Genomic DNA, 10,154 nt, shown 5'->3' on the forward strand with positions numbered 1-10,154 from the left:
AGTCTAGGGGCATTCACCTTTTGGAATTCAGAAAAGTTGTGAACACTACCCCACTCTCATGCCCCACTCTTGTTAAGTTTGAAATTTTTTTTAACCACAGTCAGAAAAATTAATAAATTAATAAAGAATTATCTCTTTTAAAATCTTTAAAGTTAGAAAAGTCTCAAAGAATATTAATGGGCACATGAGAAACTGGGATGAAATATTTAAAACATATATTACAGATTTGAGATATCTTTGAAAAATATAAATCTCCACTCACCAATAGAAAATGAGCAAAGTATATGGAGAAATAATTCACACGAGAAGGAACAATTCACACACATATAAACACACATATTCATAGAATTTGAATGACATTACACAAATGGCGTTATACCCTACATTTCATTCAACAAAAGATTCTTTTTTTTCATTCCAGCATGTCTTGGAAATCTATCTAGGTTATTACCTTCTGTGGTATAATAAGCAATATGTTTGATCTTTGTCCCCAGTTCCTTGCACAGAGGTCTTCAAAGCTTTGGAATTTCCTTAATGATAGTAGTGTCTTTTGTCATTCATAAGGAGACAGAGACTTTTGAGCTTATGCTTAAGGGGGTGGGGCCCCTAGATAGCCTCAAGATGGGGCTAGTCACCAGAAATTGGAACTTTCAGCCCCAAGGACCTCTGGGAAGGGGAACAAGATTTGATGAGCTTCCAGGCTGGTGAATGCATCCACGTGCTGGGAGGGTGGCACACCCCACTTCCTTGGGAACAGAAGCTCATGCATTCAGGACCCTTCGGGACTTCGCCCTTTGTACCTCTTCATCTGGCTATTCATCTCATTTCTTTAAAATAAACTGGAAAACATTAAGTAAATGTTTCTCTGAGTTCTGTGAGCCAGTCTAGCAAGTGCATTGAACCCGAGGAGGAGGGGGGTCATGGGAACCTCTGATCTATAACTGGTCGGTCGGAAGCACAGGTGACAACCTGGACTTAAGGTTGGCATCTGAAGAGCGGGAGGGCACACTTTTATGGGACTGAGCCCTTAACCCATGGGATCTGACACTCCCTCAGTGTCAGAGTTGTTAATTGCTTGGTGTGTTGAAAAAAGCACACATTAGATCTATATCTAGTTCATATGTAACTGCTGCATATATTGCAGTGTGAATATACTATAGTTTATTCCTTGATGATAGAGATTTAGGTGGTTTCCAATGCTTTGCTATTACAAACATGCTGCAATTACCTTTTTCGTGCCTGCTTCCTTGTGCATGTGTGTAAATATTTCTCTAGGATTGGTGACTAGAAGTGGAATTGTGGAGTCATGGGGTATACTGTTAAACTGGCCTCTGTAATGGACATCTGTCATCTGAATTCTTGCTAGACTTTGACTGGTCTGGTCCAGTCAGATCTTTGAGGCCAAACCTCCATACCTTTGCCTCAAGCTTTCTCCTGCTGCCCCTTCTGTCTAGACTGCCCTCCCCTTCTCTGTTAAGCAAAATCCTATTCAATCATTAAAATTCAACTGAAGCATCACTTAATCCTGGAAGACTTCCCTGACATTCATCAGAGCATGCTGAGTTAGGTGTTCTTTCCCGGTGTCCCTAAATCACCAGGTGATGACACTTTATTATCGTCATGTGTTAAAACTATGTTTAGATGTCTATCTCCCATATAAATCAGTGATCTACTTGGGGACATTCGTGTCTTATTTGTCGGCCTATATAGGACACAGGATAGAACAAACACTCATTAAATAACAGTTCAGTGGACCATATATACAAGATTGTGACTCTGTGTCCTCTATTCCAACCTCTATCACCCTGACTTCAACAACTAGGGTGGTTTTGGACCCTTTTGAGAGTCCCTGAGGCCAAGAGTGAGTAAGGCTCTGAGTATGCTGGGGCCCACTCAGTGGTGTTCTCTTAGGAACACCACTCAGGCCAAATGGTGTTCCTAAGAGAAGCCCCTTCTCACCTCACTGCGGTGGGCAGTGTGGAGTCAGAGCATCCTAGAGCTGCAAGGGACCTCGTTCACCACAGCCCCTGACCCCATCTTTTAGGGCGAAGGAGGAGGACACAAAGAGAGGCATGGAGAGGGGTAGAAGGCTCCCAGCCTCCAGAGCCCTCCAGCCAGTGACAGCCTGAGTCCTGCCCAGCCCAGAGCCAGGTACTGCCTCCCTTCAGCCCAGGTCTGGACCAGCCTTCCCTGTCCCTGAGTGTTTCCCAGAAGCCTGAGTTGCCACCCCACCTTTCTTCAGAGTCCCTTGCTTGTTTCTCTGGGCATATGCAGGATGTGTGTGTATTTGTGTGTGTGTGTGTGTGTGTGTGTGTGTGTGTCTGTCTGTCTGTCTGTCTGTCTAGGCTCAGTTAGGATGAGGCCAGAAGCAGAAAAGAGGGGCTCTTGTCATTGCATTTCCCACTTGGCTATTTCCCCCAGGGTGGGGTTGGGGGAGGTGAGCCTGAGAGCCCCAGGCTGGACAGAGCCTGCTGCATTCCCAGGCAGCAAGTCTTGAGACCAAAGTACTGCCATGGGTGTCATTAGGAAAGAATGCAGAGGCAGTAGCAGCAGGGGCAACCTCTGGGCTGGAGAGGGCAGAACTCCGCAACTCCAAGTCCAGACAGACGGGCCCTGCAAAGGGAAACCAGACCTCCATGGGGTCTGGGGGGCGGTGCTGGAGAGGTGCTCAGAGGGCAGGGGGACTCTGTATCTGCCACAGAAGTACAGCCTCACCAGGGAGCAGGAATCCCTGAACCAGAAACCCACCCTGGGCTTCCTCAGATCCCCCAGAGAAAGGCCACACCCCTGAAGACTGTTGTCATGGCAGCAGCTGCCAGGGCTGACTGCCTTCCCCTTTTCCTGTATGGCTGCCCTGCCTGCCTTCTGAGACCTTCGGCTCCTGTTCCCTGAAAAGGCCTGTGCTGCCCACCCTGGCTGCATGTAAACGTCGCTGGAGCCTATTTCTCTGTAAGCAGCTTTCACTAAGGGAAGATCCCTGTAACATATTCTGAAAACCTCTAGAAGGTGAGATGTGGGGAGCAAGTCCCTCCTGAATCATATATGCCAGTCAAGGAATCTAGTAAGAATAACCGGAAGTCCACAGATGTGTGTTCCAGGGCCAGTCTCTTTCTTGGCTTGCTAGATGAACTTAGCAATATATTTAATCTTTCTCTGTCTCTATTTTTTCATCTGTAAATGAGATTAAAAGCAGATTTATAAAATTGTGTCCATATAGTATTTATAAATATAGATTTATAAATTTTCAGTCTGGTCTGAATTCAGGAAGGCCACCAGGTCAGAGTGATTGGCCAGAGACAACCTGGAAACTAACCCCATCATCATAAAACTCAACACTGCGAGACATGTGGCACAGCAGTCCTCCTGGGTTCCCTTACCCTGCTGCTCTCCACACAGCTGCCCCTTCCCAATAAATTCTCTTGCTTTGTCAGCACGTGTGTCTCCTTGGGCAATTCATTTCCAAGCGTTAGACAAGAGCCCACTCTCGGCCCTGGAAGGGGTCCCCCCTCCTGCAACAAATGGCGACTCTGGTGGGGCCTCTTCTTCACTACGACTGACATTCTCACCACTTGGGGTACTCGGGAACTGGCTCGCCCAGTGATGGACCAGACCCAACAGCTGCAACTGGGACCCTTTTTTTCCTGGTCTCCTCCTGATGCGGATGACTGGCCAGAGTGCCCTGACCGGGTAAGGAACAAGAGACGTTATTGACCTCTTTCCCCTTTCCTCTCTCTTTCCTCTTTTCAACCCCTCCTATCCTACTCTTTTTTCTTCTGTGCCCGTCCTGGACGCAGGAGTCTGGCTTAAGGGCCTCAGCCTGATCTGAGGGTCGGAGCCTGATCACCTACGGTGGGCAGAGAACTCAAATTCTGGTTCTGGTCTCTGGTTTCTGCTAGGGCTGAGTTCCTGTCCTCCCTTCCTGGAAGCACAGGGAAAAGTCCCGTAATGCCTGGGTGCCTGCAGTTGGCAGGAGACGTCCGTAAGGCCACCCCTTTTGTTCCCCCTTTCCTGGCCTCCTTTCCTACCATTGAAATCTTTGAAGACCTGAGATATTTCCCATTACTCTGTTAGTACTCGGATCTGAAGTTCTGTGTCTCTGTAGGAGCTTTTCTGAGAGACTGCAATCTTGTATTTAAGGGAGTGTCTGATTAGTACAGCCAGGCCTGTGTGTGTTTTATACTTTGTGTTCTGTGTTATGATTTGTGATGGCCATTCTGCCTTGTGAAATGGGATAACATTGTGTGGCCACCATATTGTTTAGACTCCAGAGAAAGCTGGTTTAGGTAAAACTCTTGAAAACTGGTTCCAAAACTGGTTCTCTTTGCATATACAGTTAGTAAAAGCAAGCTTGATCAAACGTCTTTTCAGAATTCTGACCCTGCGGGAACAAGTCCTACTAGGAGAACTTGATTTTCTCTCCCTGTGCCTTCAAGACCAGGGATCGCAGGAACACTTCTCTATACTACCTCTAATTCCTGAGACTGAGGGACAAATGGGAAGAAGCCTTTAAAAATTTTACTTATTCCAACTGTTATTTATAAACTAGTGAATTTTATATTGTGATATCTGATTCATGACTAAGTTTAGAAAATGAAGCGACATGTCTTGTTGTGTCTGTCTATATATATATATATATGTCTCAGTATGTGTCTTTGTCTTTGGATAATATTGCTGAGGTTAATTTGTAAATGAGCTCTATTTAATTGGCTTAAAGAAAAGTAAGCACTTACAAATCAAACAATTCTAAATACGAGAGAGATTAAGCTAAATGAATTTCAGGTTCACGTGAACTGGGAAATATTCAGTATTAAATTAATACCTGGTATTAATGTTTAAGTTTGTTGATCTAATTAATATAAACATGTCTTTAGAGTCACCAACATTAAGTGTAATACCTTTATTGTGCCTAGGTTTAATATAAGCTAAATAAAATCTTGTTATATCTGTTACAAATTTGTCAGCAAGGAAAGTAACTCGATGTGAAGAAACTTTTAAGGAAAGAAAATGCAAATGAGAAAAGAGTTTTGGGTGAACTTTTAGGAATGTCTACTTGGGGATGATCTCTCCAGATATTTGGTAATGTGAAATTTTAGAGTTGAGTTAAATTAAGTTAAATGATGGGAGTTTGTTGAATAGCTGGGTATTTCCCAAATAAAGTAAGATACTGAGACATCAGTTACTAAACAGAGAAACTAAATGTATTTAGGACTATTAATGAATATGTTTGGTGCAACCCTGAGATGTTCTCTATAAGAAAGCAAATGTTTTTAGAAATTATCACTGGTCAGCAATGAAGACCCAACACAGCCAAAAAAAAAAAAAAAAGAAATTATCACTGGTATTTATGTTCACCAATCTACAGAATGCTAATGTAAAAGACAGTTCATAATTGCTTGCTTCTTAGTTTTCACAAGAAATTAAGGTTTTAAGAGCAGAGGATTCTAATTTAAACATGTAATTAAAGATAACAGAAATAGCCCTCCCCGGCGCTGCCAGCCCCGCGCCTGTCCCCAGCCCGCGGCTCGGGACCCTTTGCCTGTGTCCATCACTCCGTGCGGAACCGCCACCGGCATGTCAGACAAGCTGCCTTACAAAGTCGCTGACATCAGCCTGGCCGCCTGGGGACACAAGGCCCTGGACCTCGCAGAGAATGAGATGCCGGGCCTGATGCGCATGAGGGAGATGTACTCGGCCTCCAAACCACCGAAGGGTGCCCGCACTGCCGGCTGCCTGCACATGACCGTGGAGACAGCTGTCCTCGCTGAGACCCTCGCTGCCCTGGGCGCTGAGGTGCAGTGGTCCAGCTGCAATATCTTCTCCACCCAGGACCATGCAGCAGCTGCCATTGTCAAGGCTGGCATTCCAGTGTACGCCTGGAAGGGCGAAATGGACGAGGAATATCTGTGGTGCATTGAGCAGACGCTGTACTTCAAGGACGGGCCCCTCAACATGATTCTGGACGATGGTGGTGACCTCACCAACCTCATCCACACCAAGTACCCACAGCTCCTGTCAGGCATCCGAGGCATCTCCGAAGAGACCACAACGGGGGTCCACAACCTGTACAAGATGATGGCCAACGGGATCCTGAAGGTGCCTGCCATCAACGTCAATGACTCGTCACCAAGAGCAAGTTTGACAACCTCTATGGCTGACGGGAGTCCCTCATAGATGGCATCCAGCGGGCCACAGACATGATGATTGCGGGCAAGGTGGCGGTGGTAGTGGGCTACAGCAACGTGGGCAAGGGCTGTGCCCAGGCCCTGAGGGGCTTCGGGGCCTGCGTCATCATCACAGAGATCAACCCCATCAACGCGCTTCAGGCTGCCATGGAGGGCTATGAGGTGACCATCATGGATGAGGCCTGTCAGGAGGGCAACATCTTTGTCACCACCACGGGCTGTATTGACATCATCCTCAGCCGGCACTTTGAACAGATGAAAGATGACGCCATTGTGTGTAACATCGGACACTGTGACATGGAGATTGATGTCAAGTGGCTGAACGAGAACACTGTGGAGGTGAACATCAAGCCCCAGGTGGACCGCTACTTGTTGAAGAATGGGTGCCGCATCATCATTCTGGCTGAGGGCCGGGTGGTCAACCTGGGCTGCGCCATGGGCCACCCCAGCTTCGTGATGAGCAACTCTTTCACCAACCAGGTGCTGGCGCAGATTGAGCTGTGGACCCACCCAGACAAGTATCCCATTGGGGTCCACTTCCTGCCCAAGAAGCTGGATGAAGCAGTGGCTGAAGCCCACCTGGGAAAGCTGAATGTGAAGCTGACCAAGCTGACTGAGAAGCAGGCCCAGTACTTGGGCATGTCCTGCGATGGCCCCTTCAAACCTGATCACTACCGCTATTGAGAACCAGGCCCGCCCTTTGCCTTCCAGCTGCTGTCCTTGCCTGGGTCTCACCTCTCCTCCCCAAGAGCAAATGGCACCACCTTTGAGACTGGTTTGATAATGTTCCCCGTCAGCTCCCTGGGGCTAGTCAGTCTTTGGCCTCTGCTGCATCCCTCATACTGTTCCAAGTGTGGCAGGGGGAATTGAGAAGTCCCTCCTCAAGCCCTGGTCATGATAGAGATACATGGGAGTTACCCACAGGGAACCATGAGCTCAGGGGTTTTGGAACTGCTCACTCAGTCAGTCCTTCCTTAGGCTGGAAGTTGGCAGTGATGTTCACAAAGCCCATGCACTTTACCATCCAGGCCCTCACTTGGCCTATGGACTTTATACCCATGTTCTTGGTTTACAGGTTCATTGGTTCCTCAGCCCATGAAAGATGAGAAGGAGCTATGTCAAAGGGTGTGGAGGAACTGTTGGAGTTTAAATGCTCCTGAGAGCCCGGCTTAGTGCTTGACATTCTCTTAAACCTCAGAACAATGAGGTTGGTACTTTTAGTCCTTATTTTACAGGGGTTGGAATATATTGTCAAGGGATAGCCAAGAAAGGACGAGAGAAGTGACAGCCAGAGGTTGAGAGGGGCCAGAGAAACATAAAAGTGCATTGTAACTTGATGTTCCCATCACAACTCTGGGTCAAAAAGAGATTAATTTGGTTTATAATGTTAAAAGAGAGCAAGAAGGTGGGTTAATAAAAATTTTGGTGCCTAAAAAAAAAGATAATAGAAATAATGACAACATTTCAGTATACAATAGGAAAGTAGGATGTATGTTTTCAGTAAAGAAGGTATGAGGAATGGAGTTGCATTTTATTAAGGGAAAAGGAAGTAGGTTTGACTTAGGGCTGGCTGTTTCTGAATGGAAAAATAAAGTGATGGATACAGAAAGTGATGAAAAGGTTTGTGGAAAGTGGATCCTGAGAAGAGCTTTGTGCATGGTCAGGACTGACTGAGTTTAAAATAAATTTGATTGAGTAAATGAACTGTTTTTCTTTTTTGGCTGCATTGGGTCTTCGTTGCTGCACGTGGGCTTTCTCTAGTTGCGGTGAGCGGGGGCTACTCTTTGTTGCAGTGCGCAGGCTTCTCAGTGCGGTGGCTTCTCTTGTTGAGGAGCACAGGCCCTAGGACACATAGGCTTCAGTAGTTGTGGCACGTGGGCTCAGTAGTTGTGGCTCGCAGACCCTAAAGCACAGGCTTAGTAGCTGTGGTGCACGGGCTTAGTTGCTGTGCAGCATGTGGGATCTTCCCAGACCAGGGCTCAAACCTGTGTCCTCTGCATTGGCAGGCAGATTCTTAACCACTGTGCCACCAGGGAAGTCCCAAGTAAGTGAATTTTAAAGGTAAGCTGGTACAAAACTTGAATTTGGCTTTTCTCTCTGTTAAGAGGACAAGTTTTCTTAAGATGTTGAACTGCCTTTGAAAACAGATTTTGAGTTTCTTTACCTTTTAAGTGATCTGTTCTATATTTGCCTTTGAAGTCTTTTATTGTTACTTTGGCTAAGTGAATAACTGTTGTTTCACAGTGACCTATGATCCTATCTGATTGAGTGTTCTAAACTCTTTTGATATTTTTTGACAAAACTTCCTAAATCAAATTCTAATGAAGTTCTTTTGACCTCTAGCTAACTTTGGGATGCTTCAGAGGGCCCCTGAAACATCCTAATGAGAGATATTAAACTAATTAGGTTCATTTGGTAGGTTAAGTTACATGGGAAGTATTATCAAATAAGTAATAAACCTTAGGTTATATTGTATGGTAAATGTTACTAATATAGATATTCTAGAGGTTATATGGAGTTCCTAAAAATCTGATATGTCCTGGTAAAATGTTGTCAGTCATAACTCTAGTTATTATCTGAAAGTGTTGTATGTCACAGCAGTAACCAAGTTACTTTGTCAATTGCATTGTAATCAGATTTAAACGTGCCTTCTTAAGTCTTTTGTCATTATAGACAGTTATGATTTCACTCTGATGCCTTTGCAAAAATGCTTCCTCTTCAAGAAGATTTATAGAAAGGACTTTTGGATAAATACAAGTTTCTGACTTTCAGACCATAATGCTGAACTGGGTAAGAAATTGAAGAATTCTAATGGGAAACCTGATGGCTTCATAAAGCTGTCAACAAAAAGGATTAGTTACATAGGACTGAGTGAACTGGTGAATATGGTTATAATTTTTATGGTTTCTATCTGAAAAATTACTGGTTTAAATCTGTGTTTTCCAGGTATAAAGAAAACCTTCCCCTTAAACTAATTATGACTTACAATAATTTGGTAAATTATACCTTTGTAAGCAGAATTGAAACATTTATATTGTCTCTCTATCTGCTTCCTCCAGAGATTGAAAACTCTTAGGTTCCCAGCAGCTTTATCAGATAAATTAGGAAGGCTACCTCACTAACAGGTACAGAAATCTCAAGGTATTTTGAGAACCTTGAAAAGGGAGGAATTCACCTAGATCTATTAGGCAAAATCTGTGATAAGCTCTTGGTGGGAATTTCCTAGCCCTGAGAGGTCTTTTAAAAATCCAGTCTGAGACTCCTTATAAAAGTTTCAGGGCTTCCCTGGTGGCGCAGTGGTTGAGAGTCCGCCTGCCGATGCAGGGGACACGGGTTCGTGCCCCGGTCCGGGAAGATCCCACATGCCGCGGAACGGCTAGGCCCGTGAGCCATGGCTGCTGAGCCTGCGCGTCCAGAGCCTGTGCTCCGCAACGGGAGAGGCCACAAGAGTGAGAGGCCCACGTACTGAAAAAAAAAAAAAAAAAAAAAGTTTCAGCAAGCAAAATGCCTATATGATCAGTTATAGTTATATAAGTCATCAGGCCAAGTTGATTAAGACCAGAGTTATTTTGCAAACTAACTAGTCTTAATTTGGCTATATTTTGTAAAAACGAGGGTAATTTTAGAGAGAAAAATTACATTTCAGTGAATATTAAATTCCAGTTTTGTTTATGGAGGTCTGTATTTACTAAGACTCACCTCCCAGATAGTTCCTTGCTGTTACGTTATATTAAGGTAAAGTTTAATTGAAGGACACGCTAAGTTTGTTTCTGAAGCTTATCTCAATAATCTATCTTTGGATGAAGATCAGATGCCCCACGACCTGCAACTAGGGGATTATGCATGCTGGAAAAGACATAATTTAAAGGACTTTCTCTACCCTGGGCAGAAGGACCCTTATCAGGTGCTCTTTAACTAGCTCAAGCACAGTGAAACTGAAGGGAATTGACTCTTGGATTAATTTCCACTCAC

At 44.9% G+C, this 10,154-nt stretch overlaps 1 pseudogene across 1 annotated transcript; it reads left to right on the top strand.

The window, feature by feature from the left end:
* Positions 1–5,498: 5,498 nt before the first annotated feature.
* Positions 5,499–7,586, top strand: LOC309839868 (adenosylhomocysteinase-like; annotated as a pseudogene). Its single transcript has one exon. The product of its transcript is annotated as an adenosylhomocysteinase-like (transcript).
* The last annotated feature ends 2,568 nt before the right edge of the window (positions 7,587–10,154 follow it).

This window comes from Grampus griseus, assembly GCF_964374135.1.
Source record: "Grampus griseus genome assembly, chromosome: X".
Lineage (NCBI taxonomy): Eukaryota > Metazoa > Chordata > Mammalia > Artiodactyla > Delphinidae > Grampus > Grampus griseus.